This window comes from Acomys minous (assembly GCF_964271855.1).
Source record: "Acomys minous genome assembly, chromosome: 18".
Classification (NCBI taxonomy): domain Eukaryota; kingdom Metazoa; phylum Chordata; class Mammalia; order Rodentia; family Muridae; genus Acomys; species Acomys minous.
Genome location: NC_140501.1, coordinates 20,215,897 through 20,231,060, shown reverse-complemented (window position 1 = coordinate 20,231,060; position 15,164 = coordinate 20,215,897). Strand labels below are relative to the sequence as shown.

Below are 15,164 nucleotides of genomic sequence, written 5' to 3'. Positions count from 1 at the left end.
TGTGAATGCCAGGGATAATTTGAAGGAATCAGTGGATTCTCTCCTTCTGCTATGTGGGTTCTTGGGATCACTATCAGGTAGGTCACAGGGCTAGATGACAAGTGTCTTTCCTTGTCATTTGCCTGGCCCCAAAACTCTTACTCTTGGTCTCTTTCTTTTCTTTTTTTCTTTTTTTCTTTTAACACAGGTGGCAGTGTAAACTGAGGACAAACAACACATTTCAACATTGCTTCACATCACATTGTCATGGGCAGTTTTAAGTATACCAAAACCCATGGCATCAACTACACTTCTAGTCTCTGGGATGGAATACAGTCATCAGTAAATGTTAGAAATAAGCTGAATGGGCAGACAAGAGTGACACTGGTGTTTTAAGACAAACTAGGAAATCTACTTCAGATCATAAATACCATTAAATAGTGTAAAGCTGGACCAATAAGATGACTCAGCAGATAAAAGCATTTGTCAATCCTGAGGACTTGAGTTCAACTCCTGGGCCCACCTAGTATAAGGAAAGAACCAACTCCTGAAAGCTATCCACTGATTCCTGAACAGCGGTGTACACACACACACACACACACACACACACACACACACACACACACACTTTAAATTCTAAAATTTAAACAAAAATTTGACAAGATGTGATAGAGATTGATTTACATTCAGAATTTTAGAGGTACCAAGATAAGAAAGATGCTTTCTTCAAGGCTGTCAAGCAGCCAAACAGCCAAAACACTAAGAATGTAACATTTATATAATTCCTGATTGTGTCATGGCTCTTCTTGCTATAGGTATTTTATTGTATATATGTATAATAATATAAATGTATATGTAAAAAATAAAAATTATTTAAAAAAAGAGAAAACTTTAATAAAGTTCCTTGGTGATCCACGTTGCTAAGCTGTGTAGGTTCTAGCCATCTATTCTACAGACTATAGAAAGAGTATTTTTCAGTCTCTCTCTATGATTATGAAATTCCCCAAACATGGCTCTGTCTGAATTAGAATCCATATTGGGGTCATTCGCCCGGCTTCTCACACTATGTACTGTATACTATGTGTAGAAATGGATACTCACATATCTATGCCATATTGGGTAACTAGTATGGAGTTCCATAAAAGTTGACAACACGAGTACCACGTGACCCAGCAAGCCCATTTGAGTACCTGTTGAAAGGCCATTGGGATTGGGGAGGGGTATGAACACTGCTGTTTATTGGGGTTTTGCTCATAATTGTCACAGTGTGGAAACACTACCAATCCCTACTGACAGCTGAGTGGGTAAAGAAAGCATGGCTTATACAGACAATAGCATATAATCCCAGTACAACAGAGGAAAGTATGCCCTGGGAGAAAACACAGTGAAACTAGAGGATATTAAATCCTAATGACACAAAACACAAGCAGATTGACACGGTTCTGCTGTGTGAGGTCACTAAAATGGCAAGAGGAACAGCAACAGGGTAGATGATATGTATTAAGAGGAGTAAGTTCTAGAAGTTTGTTCTACAACCATATAACTGTAGTTTGCAATACTGCATATGTACTTAAAATCTGTTAAGACTGTAGGCTTCACGTGTTTATAATGCAATCAAATTAAATGAGCATTAAATATATCTAATGTAGGTCCGTTGTGTATAGAATTCACAGTTGGGAAGCATGAAGATTCAATGAGGGGTGTCGGAAATACATCTAGCACAATTTTGGTGTGCTTTTGTTCTTTCTGAAAAAAAGAATGCTGGTCCATTAGTAAATGAACATAAATTGAATTGTACTATCTTCCAGGAGGAAAGCAAGCATGAGAAATGAATGAGGAACAGCTGGGGCAGGCATGCCAGGCTGGGTGCTTTCTCTTTAGGTTGCAGTTGGAACTGCCAGAGAGACGTGGAGAATGCCTGAAAAAAAAAAAAAAAAGACATTACACCGGGGCGAAACCAAGAATCACTTGAGGGATTTCTGTGCTCGGAGCTGGAGCTGAAATGTGCTAATGATCAATTTAACACCTGCCATTTTAATTAGCACCTGAGGATAAGCTGAAATTGGAAGAGAGAGGTTGGAAGCAGCAGCATGCCCTGAGAAACAGCCCAAGGTCAGAAGGAAAAGATGAGTATGCGCTGGTGATGGACAGAGAAGATCATGGCTTATTAGTAGTCACCACCTACAGCTTTGATTTTGTTTGTAAGGGTATCTTTAGGAGAGCATAGGGAGATGGCTCAATGGGTAAAGGATGGATTGGTTGTTCAAGGAACTGAGTCAAATCGTTAGAGCCCATGGAAAGCCAGGCATGCTAGTGTGTGCTTGCAATACAAATGACCCTGTGGGAAGATGGCAGGCAGAGATGTGAGCTTCTCTAGGAAACTCAGAGGCCTTGGGTAGCCTGATGTACACAGCAGTGAACAACAGAAAAAGACACCTTACCTTCAATAAAGTAGAGGGTGAGACTGGTCCTCTAGTCTGCATGCTCACACTCTGACTCACGCATATGTCCTTATTCCTACTGAAGCACAGACACACACACACACACACACACACACACACACACACACACACAGTAAGCAAACAGATGCAACACAAACACACAAATTAGACTTGATACCCTATGAGCATATAAAGGGAGAGGAAGTCCCTCTCAGGCACAGTCATAGGGGAGGGGAGTAAGGGGAAAATGGGAGGGAGGGAAGAATGGGAGGATACAAGGGATGGGATAACCATTGAGATGTAACAAGAATAAATTAATTTTAAAAAAGTAAAAAAAAACCCGCAAATTTTATAAAGCATGTATTTATTGTTTATAATTTGGAGCTCAAGTCAACAAAATTGATACTATATAAACTGTTTAAAAACTTTTCTGGGAATCCTGAGGAAAATGGCAGCATGTGTGAGTGTTGGGACCTGATATATAAGACCAACCCCGTGTCCTCAGCAGTCCCCACTGCTAATGCTATGGCCAGTGAATTAATTAGTAGCAGATTAAATCTAGCAAAGATGAGTTCACTTTGGGGGTACAGCTGCAGTAGACAAAATACAGTTGTGTGTAAGACTCGGCCAAAATTAAGCAAAAATCATATTTAGCTACTTATCCAACTAGCACTCTACCCACTAAGCCATCTTCCCAACCCAAGAATGCAATTAAGAAATCAACCTCAACAGCTGCATTTTAAATTGCAGGGGAGCCGGCAGAAGGTGATATTCAGAGAGAAACCAAAGCACTCTTTGTGAAAGCTGGCAGGGATCTTCAAGGTCTTTCAAAACATGCAAGTCATCAACCAAAGATGAGGCTGTTTTGGAGGTACAAGAAATAAAGCACATACTAAAGGCTAAAGTCTCTGAGTGCAGGAAATGAAAACACAAGGTAATTCAAATTGCTACGACATAAGGGTGTGCTTTGGTAGAGATAAGCCTGAGCCTTCAGTTTGGTACCAGTGAATGGGGGCATCTGGACAGGTCATAGGAGCCCACCTCTCCCTGGATACGGGGCAGTAATTAAGCACTACTGGGCCACTGTTAAATATTATTAAGTATTTTTACACGCTATTGAAATTATTAGGTACAGGTTGAGCTTTCATTAGTCATTACTATAAGCACCCTTTACTGTTTCCTGTGACTGACTAAAATGGTCATTAACAGGATGATTGACTGCCTGTTACCTTATGTCTGGCAAATTGAATTGGAAAACTATTGTCCAAATAGTCCCCTTACAAGTAACCAGCTGGACCACTCTCAAAGCATCTTGGCTGCTTTAGAACTTACATCCCTCCGAAGACATCCCAGAAGTTGCAGACGCCCACTGTGATGGCAAGCTCTGGTCATGACTATTCCAGACCAGCCTTAGAGAGCAGGGATCTAGGAAAGACAAACCACAGTGAAGTTTACATGGCTCTAAAGTTAACTTCACACAGGCCAGAGGACTAACACTTCTGGAAGCTCTGCAGAAGGCTTTTATAGATGAAAACAGTTTTTATTTGAACAGACTGTACCATGGTTAATGCAATCATAGTCCTTTATTTACATGCTTTGCTGTACCATGATTGTGCCAACATCCTTGCCAAACAGTGTTCTGGTTGCAGTTCACTTTTCAACACCTTCTTTTGTATGGGGAGATAGCCCTTTTTTGGTGCTTCCTGGTATTGCAAAGTTAGGCCCAATAAATAACTTTTTCTGTGTGGTATTTCCCTACTTCTGAGTTTTTTTCATCAGTAGTACGGGCTGAGCTGGTAGAGGAGGAGCAGGGTAGCATTTACAGCCTCAGTATTGGATGTGACAACAACATCCCTGGCACTGGTGACAGTGGCCATAACAGCAAAAGGGTAGCTGAGGAGTTTCAGACAGCAGCTAGGGACAGGAAAGGCGAGGAGCAGAGGCAACAGACAGCTAAAGTTGAAGAAAGTTAAGAAGGATGTAAGGAAGACCGCAGACTCCGTTTGCTCAGACAAGATCATGTGCATTGCTTTCAATGCCAAGGTTTTGTAAGCTGTGGCTCCGATAGCTATAAAACTAGTTTTTGTAGAAGCCAAGAAGACAGGAGGACTTCCCAGGACTTGTCAAGCTAGTGTGGGGTGTCTGTTTCTGCTGACTGCTGCTATAGCTAGCTGCTGCCTAGACTGGAGATTTCACTTGCAGCCGAATGCTGGATGGTTTGCAATTAGAATTCAAGGCAGCAAACCTCTGACCTGAGCATCTAGAACTCTCAGTTTCTGTCCTGAGTCTCTGATTCTCATGGTTTAAAGCTATATGTTGTTTCTGTCAACCCAGGGTGTTTGCCATTGGCAGTCAAAGGCCAGAGTCACTCATGTGAAGAGATGGCTACCTCTACCTATTCTTGATCTTGATCTGGAGAGAGAGAGAGAGAGAGAGAGAGAGAGAGAGAGAGAGAGAGAGAGAGAGAGAGAGACAGAGAGAGAGAGACAGAGACAGAGAGAGAGACAGAGAGAGAGAGAGACAGAGAGAGAGACAGAGAGAGAGAGAGAGAGACAGAGAGAGAGAGAGACAGAGAGAGAGACAGAGAGAGAGACAGAGACAGAGAGAGACAGAGAGAGAGAGACAGAGACAGACAGAGACAGACAGAGAAAGACAGAGAGAGAGACAGAGAGAGAGAGAGAGAGAGAGAGAGAGAGAGAGAGAGAGAGAAAGATACAGAGACAGAGACAGAGAGAGACACAGATAGACACACACACAGAGAGAGAGAGAGAGAGAGAGAGAGAGAGAGAGAGAGAGACAGACAGACAGACAGACAGACAGACAGACAGAGAGACAGAGACAGAAAGATACAGAGACAGAGACAGAGAGAGACAGAGAGACAGAGAGAATGAGAGAATGAGAGAGAGAGAGAGAGAGAGAGAGAGAGAGAGAGAGAGAGAGAGAGAGAGAGAGAGAGAGAGAGAGAAACACTCTAGCAAATTGATTGGTAACAAGATATCGAATTTTGTCTTATCAAGTCGGCTAAAATCTCAGAAAGCTTTAGATCAAGGGAGTAACAAAGTCAGAGCTAAGACCCGGGAAGTTTCTGTTTAATGTGTGTGAAAGGTGAAGGAAGAGTTATAAAATAGGATTTGCCCTTAGAGAACCTTGCCATGCTAGTGTGGGAGAGGAAAAGCCAACCTGAGCTTCTGGGAGTGAGAGTGGGACAGGAAAAGAAATAAGGAAGAAACCCCATGTGTAGCTTCTGACTAAATGAGTGTAGAGCCTCAGGTCACACAACTATCAACAACAAAACAACCCAGCCGGCTCAACAACTGTCCCCTGAGAATTAGAGAAACGTTAAATTCTAGGAGGTATGCCTGTGCTGAGGGGTGAGAGGCAGCCACTCTGATACAGAGCACTGTGAGAGCCCGAGAGAGAACAAACAGCAGTTCAAAAGGGAGACGAGACCCAGGCAGGCATGTGGAAGCACAGAAGGGGCTGTGGACTCTGTGGCCTCCACACCCAGCATGCCTGTTAAAGCTTGTTTCCTGAAGTGATGGGATTAGGAGATGATGCCATCAGAAGGCGATTGGATCAGAAGTCTGAAGTCTTCATGAATGAGATCAGTGACCTTACAGAAGGAAACAAAGAGAAGAACTTGCTTTTGTTTCTTCTGTCTGACATGGGAAGTTTGCACTGAAAGGCAGCCTTCTGCAAGCCAGGAATAGAATGCTCATCATACAGTCAGAATCAAGACCCACTGGCATGTTAATGTCACAGCACCAGTAAAGGCCCTTTAAGGGAAAACTATTGCCTTCTGGGCAAGAGAATCAAATCTTTGGCCCAGGTGGGCACCTAACATTGCAGATAAGTATCTCAATCACCTGGTTAAGGGACCATCCCTAAAGAAGGAAGAAGCACCATACCTCAGAAAGGCAAGTTCATCTTAAACTATGCTAAGGAAATGGAAGGAGTAATTATCCCTTTAATGATATAATGTACTATTTATTCCCTGATTCTCACTGTTTCACAGTCCCTAAAGCTCTTCTGGGGTTCTTTTGGGTCTGCCTGCTTCTGTCCTGACTCAGAAAGGCACAAACTTACCTTTTTTATTCTCTTCTTTCTTTTGGATGCTGGCTTGAACCAGCCAGTATGCTTTCGTGGTACTTAGGACTTTCTAACTCTTTCTCTAGATGTCTCTTCTTCCTCTTTGCCATGTGCCTGCTTATCCAATACATAGGTGACATTCATACCAGATTAATTCAAATGGCATGACGTTTTCTCTATCATCATCCTCTGGGCACTGCCAAGATTTATAGGTTGTCTGCTTTGGAGTTTTTCTTTTTAAGCTCTAATAAAAGTGTCTTCAAACTTCTGTTTTAGTCTGTTCTTAAATTATTTTATTAACGAGACTAACAACTCCAAGAAGAGATCATTACTTCCCCAGAACCATGTGGCAACTCTAATGGGATGGTGCCAAAAATCCCAATAACATAAATTACCGATTTCTAAGCTTCAAGAACTGTGACAAATAATTGCCTGTTGTTTGTGACATTCAGACCATGGTAATTTCTTCTAGCAGACTAAACTGATTAAAATAGAAGAGGAGATAAGGAAGACGTTTTGTACTTTGGGTAATGTCTAGTCCAATGAGGAAAAGAGATGTTAGGAGTGCCCTGGAGGGGGAAACGCCAACTCTGCAGAATTCAGTAATTGAATGAGTGCATGATGGAAACCAGCCAAAACCCACTCATTTGGAATGCTAATTTTGATGTGGGTCTTTATTTGTCTATTTTCCTGCCCAGATGGTGAAGCTAAAGGCTTCAATTACCTCGATGGGGGAGAGGAGCTGCAGTAGTGCAAGTCTCAGGTTTCTCCTCACAATGTCCATGGGTCTAATTAGGTTTTCCAAGCTTATAGTTGATGTGAAGACATGCTTTAATGATTCTATTCTGCTGGCAAATGCAATGTAATGATTTGGGTGTCATTTAAAACCCTTCCCAGAAAAGCAAAGTATGGTAACCTTCACTTTTATAATCATTTTCTGAAGCATGATATATTCATTTAACAAAATGAATTTAGTGGTAAAACATTTGACTTGGAATATGCACACATATACCACATACAGTAGAACTCATCCAGTAAGACTCATCTATAGTAATTGAGTTTATGAATGCCTGTTTTACACATAGGGCTCTTGAGATATATTTATAAAGGTTTGAATAGTGAGTAAAAATGCATTCTCATTCTGTATAATGTTACTTGTGTACACATTATACAGACCAAGCAGGTTGTACTTATGTATTTAGGAATACACACACACACACACTTAAAGAGAAAGAGACTATGATTTGAAAGGTGGGAGATACATGGGAGAATCTGGAAGGAAGAAAGGGAAAAAGGAAAGTATACAATTATAATCTAAATAATAAGAAAGCACTTTTTAAGAGTCCATGCAAATTTATCCAGCATTTATATTGAATATCCAACAAGATCAAGAGGGAGAAAAACTCTGGATTCTCTTTAGATCGCTCCTCATCAGAGATTAGCTCTGTTCACTCTTACATTCAAAGTATAAGATTCAGGAACGAGTTTCCCCGGACATACCAACTTTGTTTTGTGTATGAACTCTTCCTATTCCCTGAGCTCCAATTTGAAGACATCTAGCTTTGATTCCATTATCACAGAGCAATTTTACAGAGGAGCTGTCATCCTGATCTTCCTGCTTCAATCATTATTTACTTTCTTTTGGCACCTGAAAGGCAGAACAACTTCAGCTGTGGTCAACTTCACCTACTTGACTGCAAACTTCCAAGGATTTCCTCTCAAATCAAGTTAGGTACATTGATATGCCTTCCTAGCTACGCATCTGGGATCCTGTAGAGCTGTCATCAATCTGATCTTTGCCAGCCAAGTCGTTAGAAGCATCATGCTGCATTAATGAGAAATCCCTCCGGTCTTTGCTGCCTTCACTGAGCTGCGGCCAATCTATGAAAGACAAATCAGAAGCAGAGGTAGGATGCTAGAAACTTTAGGTAGCTCGTAATAAACCTAAATCAACCTGCACTGAGCTCTGCAGGACTGGGACCCATTTGGGCTGTATTTGTGGTCAGGTACCTGAAGACATTGTCCTCTAGCACAGCCTCCTTGAATTCTGCTCATTCTTAAGGCTCATGGGAAAATTTTTTCCTGCACCAAGGGTTGGTTATTTGTTCCAGATAGGACTTAATCTCTTACGTGTTTATTATATGGCTGGGTAAATTAGTAAGGCCTCCCCGGTTCCTTCTCAGCTTGAAGTAATCTCTCTTTTAATTTTCCTGCTTCTATCAGGCAATGGAAACGAACCATAATGTTTAAGTTATCTTGTCTCCACTTTCTCTAATGTGTTTCCCCACCTGCGCATTGCTAATAGTAAGGTAGGTGATAACAATTGGTTTACTAAGGATTTGTTAGCTGAGAGGAGGCACTGGATCACTTTCATGGATGGTGTCTTAGAGATTCTATAGGCATTATATAGCTAGCTGCTCCCAATCATATGTCCAATCCAGAGACATTTTGTGTGTGTGTGTGTATTGGGCCATACATGTGTATGCACTTGTGTACATAGGTACAGTCATTTTTTATGGGTTCATATTGGAAGTCAAAGGTTAATGCTTTTGTACCTTTCCCAACTGCTTCTCCATCTAATTTTGGTTCAGGCATGTTGACTAAATTGATGGCCAGTGAGTGAGTTCCCAGGACCTGCCTGCCTGCCTTTATTCTGATGCTGGAGACCCAAAGGTTTGTTTGCCTGTACTTTGCCCATTGAACCATCTTCACAGTCTCCCTGGTGACGTTGTTACCGGAATGCTTCCTGTTATCTGTGCTAGAGTCTGGCCATGCACAGACGTGGTTAGAATGGGCTCACCCTACTCTCTTCTCCTGGAGCAGAAGATTCTTTTCTTCCATGTCTGTGCAAACCTAGCAGCATAATCTGTGTTCTGTCTTACAATCTGTTGGTATTCTAAAAGTGAGAACAATGACCTTTGTGTTAATTAGTTGATTTGAGAGCCTGCTGGGACTGGAATAAGACATAATGGGGCTGGAGATTATGTATTCCAATTATAACTGTGGAGGTAATAACTAATGTTACTGATGAGCTCAAAAAGCATATATCCATACTAATGTAGTCTTTAATCCCCCTTCTCTTGCTTGAAATGATGGTTACAATTATTTAATGATATAATAAACATACTAAAGAATGCTCCCAAAGTTTAAAAACATATTAAAGTATTTTACTATGGTTCTCCAAATTAATAGATGGACCATTTTTTTAAAGCTTGGAAGAATTTCACCTGAAATGTGTATGTATAAGAATTGAACTAAAAGGCTTGAGAGATGGCTCAGAGGTTAAGAGCACTGACTGTTCTTCCAAAGGTATCGAGTTCAATTCCCAGCAACCACATGGTGGCTTGCAACCATCTACAATGAGATCTGACGTTGTTCTTCTGGCCTACTGGCTCATATACAGGCAGAATACTGTATAAATAATAATAAATAAGTCTTTTTAAAAAATGAATTAAAATAGAGTATTAGAAACTCAAACATGGTTTTCAAGATGAATAGAGCCTAGGCACCTCTATGTTTTGTGCATTCTTTATTTCAGGTAGTATTATGTGCCTTAAAAAAATAAATGGTGTCAAAATTAAGAATCACAGGGAAAAGGGAAAGTATGATTATGATTTTAGATAAGGTATCTTACAAGATGGGTGAAACATATAGTTAAACATTTGTGGTACTACGACCCCTCTAGGTTGTGCCTCCTCTAATGCCATGCATAATTCTACCCGTGGTTTCTGATTATTCGCTCTACTTCCCCCAAGCAAGAATGATTCTCTGTAATAGCATTCTTTACCTCAAATATTTGATTAATTTTTTGGGATCTGTATGTAAGATGATTTTTTTTCTGGACTGTATGTGGACATCTCAAATAGTTAAAATAATTTAATAATCTCAATGATGGTTATTTGTTTTGTATAAATAAAGGTGATAAGCAGTATCACAATCATAATCTTTACAGAGTAACATCTCTAGGAACATAGATGGAGGGAGGTGTTCATTCCCCACATCCCACTGTGCCCTGAAGAAGGAGCACAGCCCATGGGTTGCTGGCTTTCAGCTACACAATTTAGAAAGCACCAACACTTGCTCTAGTGTCTCCAGGGCTTGAGAACTTAGGCTCATGGCAACAGTCAAGTGTCCTGGAAATTCCTTGGCCTCTATTCCTAAATACCATGTATTTGGGACGTAGGAGAACACCTCAGTGATGTAATCAGGAGGCTTCCAGAGAACCTCTGTCCTAAGTCATCCCTACTGAGGCGCTTTTGGGAAGTGTGGAGAAGGCTGAATGATGAAGCAAAAAAAAAAAAAAAAAGCATCGGCTTCTTATGTATCACTCTCAAGTTGAAGATGCTGTTGGGAATAAATGGGATTTGGGGTCAATGTAAGTTTTAAGAAATCATATGCGCTATCTTTCATTTCCAAAAATTTTGGCTGTCTTCTTCCTCTCAATTTGTGCGGTGTCTAAGCAACCCCTGACCAATGGAGAAGTGGCACTCTGCTCTTTCAACTCCCAGAGGCAGCCTCTGGTGCCATCACCATGGAAACTGTTGATTTAATCTTTTGTTTGGTTCTGTTTATTTATATCTTCTTCTAATTCATAAAGAATTTGCGGTGCCTCAAGGGATATGCACTAGCTTCTTAGTGCCTGTGTGCTCAGATGCAATGGGTGAAAAGATTCTGAAAAAATTTAAAACACTTTCAGAGGCATGGCTCTGGAGACAACCCAGGATACCCAAGCAACTCTGTCAGGAGCTACATGGTGACTTCCAGCCTCTGACATTTGCACTTTACTTTGTATTCTGCCTCACATGAGTTTGAATCTCTCTCTCTCTCTCTCTCTCTCTCTCTCTCTCTCTCTCTCTCAATATCTATATTGCCATTCTAAAAAGTTTATTACAAGTGTGTGATGGGGTGGATGCTACATGAACATCCAGGTACCTACTGAGAGCCTGTGTCCACTTACTCCTTGGTGCCTCTGCACCTCCCTCAAGACATAATCGTCACCTTCAAACAGAAAACAAATTAATTTCCATATAGTGAACTCAGTGCAGATCTTTCTGATAATGGGACAGCAGTTGGTATGTCCTGGCATGCCCAGAAGCTGGTGTAGAAGAATTTAACACTATACGGTCTTTACTGAGTGGAGGGCAGCAGAACCCACATGCATGATCCACTGTCCAGATCATACAATCCCACACACCCATCTGCTCTGTGTGGTAAGAGCTGCAGCCTGCCTGACCCACAGGGCACAGTTCAGTCATGGAGCGGTCATGCAGTGGTGCACAAGGTCAGTTCCTGGGCAGTGCAAAAGGTCGAGCAAATACACGGTGGTTTAGCAACTACTGCACAACAGATACCGATGGCTTCTTCAGCAATCACAGCCAACACGTGGCTAAAAAGATCTCAGCAGGAACCAAGGTAAAGAGGAGTGCTGGGTGCCACGGGGGCTGTCCTGTTGCTGGGAAGGAGGGCGAAGCCACAGGCCTGTCAGGCATTGTATGAAAAGGATGACACACTGCCACCATGGCCTATCCTTTTGGTGTGGATAAATTATCGTGGTTCATTGGTGTGAACCCCAAAGTCATCCCACTGAGCCTGGATGGGGTTGGCTGGCAGCACTTCCTGTCTGTACCCATCATAGAAGGAGAGGGCAGTCGTGAAGCATGGCATGGGGTTGCCTGCTTGCACCCGAGAGCTGACAACCTGCTGCCGGGACACCTGCCAGTTGTCAGCTGCTGACTAGCTGATGGACAGGACATTCTCCACCATTGAGTGGGGAAGGAGATCTGACTTCCATACAAACTCTGGTGCCCCATCTCTGACTACATCCCCTGGATGGGGAGGCATGGTGGCACTCAGAGGAAGCATAGCAAGTTACCAAGAAGAGACTCAATACCCTAAGAACATATATAGGGGGTGGAGGTCCCCCTCAGTCACAGACATAGAGGAGGGGAGTAAGGGGAAAAACGGGAGGGAGGGAGGAATGGGAGGATACAAGGGATGGGCTAACACTTTATATGTAATATGAATAAATCAATAAAAAAAGTTGTCTAAGGGTAGGTTCTGAAGTTCTGGGTTTTGATCAAATGCCACGCTAAATTTCCCCAGGAACACAGTTTTGATGATAAAACCCCCTTCTCCACATCAGGGTAATGCCATCATAATTAGGGGTCCAGCCAAACTCAGTGGCTGCCTGTCTAAGCAGCATAAAGCCTTGAGTTTAGGAGATGATATTAGAAACGTAGAGGGCTTTGTGAAAATCCTCCAGGAATGACTCCTTACTGCCTTCCGGCTGGGCCTTCTTGGGTCCCATCAGCTTTTGACTGGCCTAAACTCACTCCTCCTTCAGGGAAGACAAGTACCAAGCAAAGGCAGCTTCTCTAGTGGGGGTGATGGGCATGCCATATTCCTGTGCTGAGATGGCCATTCACTTCCCAGTGTCCTGCCCAACACTGTCCCAGATCTTTGGTAAGAGCTCTTTGCCAACGGTGTCCAGGAACTTGGGAATATTAGCAGTGATTTCAATCAGGAACAAGTCCAGCTCTGCCCTGTTCCATTCTTCAAACCCCTAGGCCATCTCCTCATGCTGCACGCCCAGAATATCCTTCATCAAGTGGTAAGCCTCGCAGCTCAGTTGCATGTCACTGTATTCTATCCCGTTATGCACCATCTTCACAGAGTGCCCAGCACCCTCACCTCACACCCAGTCACCGCAGGGTTCTCTAGTTCCTACTTTTGCAGCTGTGGCTTTGAAGATGGCCTTGATGTGGGGCCAAGCCCCTTAGTTCCTTCCTGGCATGAGTGATGGCCAATACCAGGCCCCTTCCTCACCACCACTAACTCTTCAAACAAGATTCCTTTGACCTTCTTGTCATATCTCGGTATTCAGAATTTCCTCTATCGATGATGATGTCACCATTGTCCAACAAGGGTCCCAGTTTCTCAATGAGGCACCAGCATCAAGGACAATACAGGCTGTAAACTTTAAACCCCTACCCAGATCTAGCCAATGGACAGAACATTCTCCACAGTAGAGTGAAGAGTTGGATATGACTTTCTCACATACTCTGGTGCCTCATATTTGACCATTTTCCCTGGAGGGGGAGACCTGGTGGCACTCAGAGGAAGGACAGCAGGTTACCAAGAAGAGACTTGATACCCTATGAGCATATACAGGGGGAGGAAATCCCCCTCAGGGACTGTCATAGGGGAGGGGAATAAGGGGAAAATGGGAGGGAGGGAAAAATGGGAGGAGACAAGGGATGGGATAACCATTGAGATGTAACAAGAACAAATTAATAAAATAATGTATATCTTGGAAAAAAAAAAAGAAATCTTTGACAGCCTGCCCCACCTTCACAAGACGTACGACCTGACAGGGCTTCTTCCGCTTGGAGACCATCTCCTTCAAGGACTGAGCACCGATCACTTTGATTCCCTTTGCCTCACTGGCCAAGAAGTCATCAACGTTGGAGACAGTACTATTGAAAGCACAGACTACAGATCTGTGGTCATTCTTGTTCAAAGTTAAGTTCTGACCCATGCCAGTCAGTTCAATTAGTGCAATGTCAGCGTGGGCCATGGTGGTGGCCGGCATAGCTGAGCCCTTGAGGAAGAAGCAGGCAGGATGCCAAGTATTTTCTTTTTAAAATGTGTATCTGCCAAGGGGTGGTGGCACATGCTTTTAATTCCAGCACTTGAGAGGCAGAGGCAGGCAAATCTTTGTGAGTTCAAACCCAGCCTGGTCTACAAAGAGAGTCCAGGACAGCCAGGGCTCTGTTACAGCTCTTTTACAGGCTTTGTTACAGAGAAAGAAATGCTTTCTCGAACAAACAGACAAAATGTATATCGAAGCAACTGGAAGGAGGCTAAAAATGAAAGCTCCTCTCTTAGGTGATAGCGTATTCTCCCAATCTGTTGCAGAGGTTGAATCTCAGAGCAGTTGAACAGTTGACTGAGAGAGGTGATAATTTGTTAGTATGAAGATGTGGGGAGTGAAGTAGGCACTGGGAATGTGAGAAAGCAAGACCATCAGATAGACATCGTTTATTCTGAGGAGGAAAAGTTGCCCCTGGGAAGTGGATAAATATATAGTGGAAGAAATTCAGAGACAAACTGTCTTTATTCAGATTTAACTGGGACTAGCACTCCTCCATGATGTTTAGCAGCCTCTTCCTTTACTTTCTTCCTCCTTATCTTTATCTCCTTTTCTTTTCCTACATATTTCTAATCCCCGCTCCTGCATCCTAAACCAATGCACTGCCACTGGATCTCAGAACGGAACTATTGATACTATAATCCTTCTGCGCTATTGATTAAATAAAATCATTCATTCATTAGCATGGGGCAGGATCAGAGTGCCAGCTCCTTCGATCTGTGACTAAGACATGCAAAGCCTCAAGGAAGGAAGTCATCTAATTAGTACAAGGTCACTCTAGGCCTATAATCTAGGTTTTCTGACTCCCAATTAAATATTCATTTGCTTTACAACAAAGTGTCTTAGATAAGCAAAGAACTTGCTGCTATACATAATGTCATATTTCTCATGAAACGAGTTATTTAGCTGTCACTGCTTTGTGCCAACATTGAACTAAAGGCTTGAAATTAAAGTGTGTAGAAATTAGATGCAAAAGCACTTTGTGCTTCTTTCTTTGCATTACT

The 15,164-nt window shown here is 42.4% G+C and overlaps 1 pseudogene across 1 annotated transcript; it reads right to left on the bottom strand.

The window, feature by feature from the left end:
- Nucleotides 1-11,912: 11,912 nt before the first annotated feature.
- LOC311589282 (6-phosphogluconate dehydrogenase, decarboxylating-like) lies at nt 11,913-14,085 on the bottom strand (annotated as a pseudogene). Its single transcript has 3 exons — nt 13,828-14,085; nt 12,540-13,444; nt 11,913-12,242 (listed from the first exon to the last, which is right to left on the bottom strand). The product of its transcript is annotated as a 6-phosphogluconate dehydrogenase, decarboxylating-like (transcript).
- Between the last annotated feature and the right edge of the window lie 1,079 nt (nt 14,086-15,164).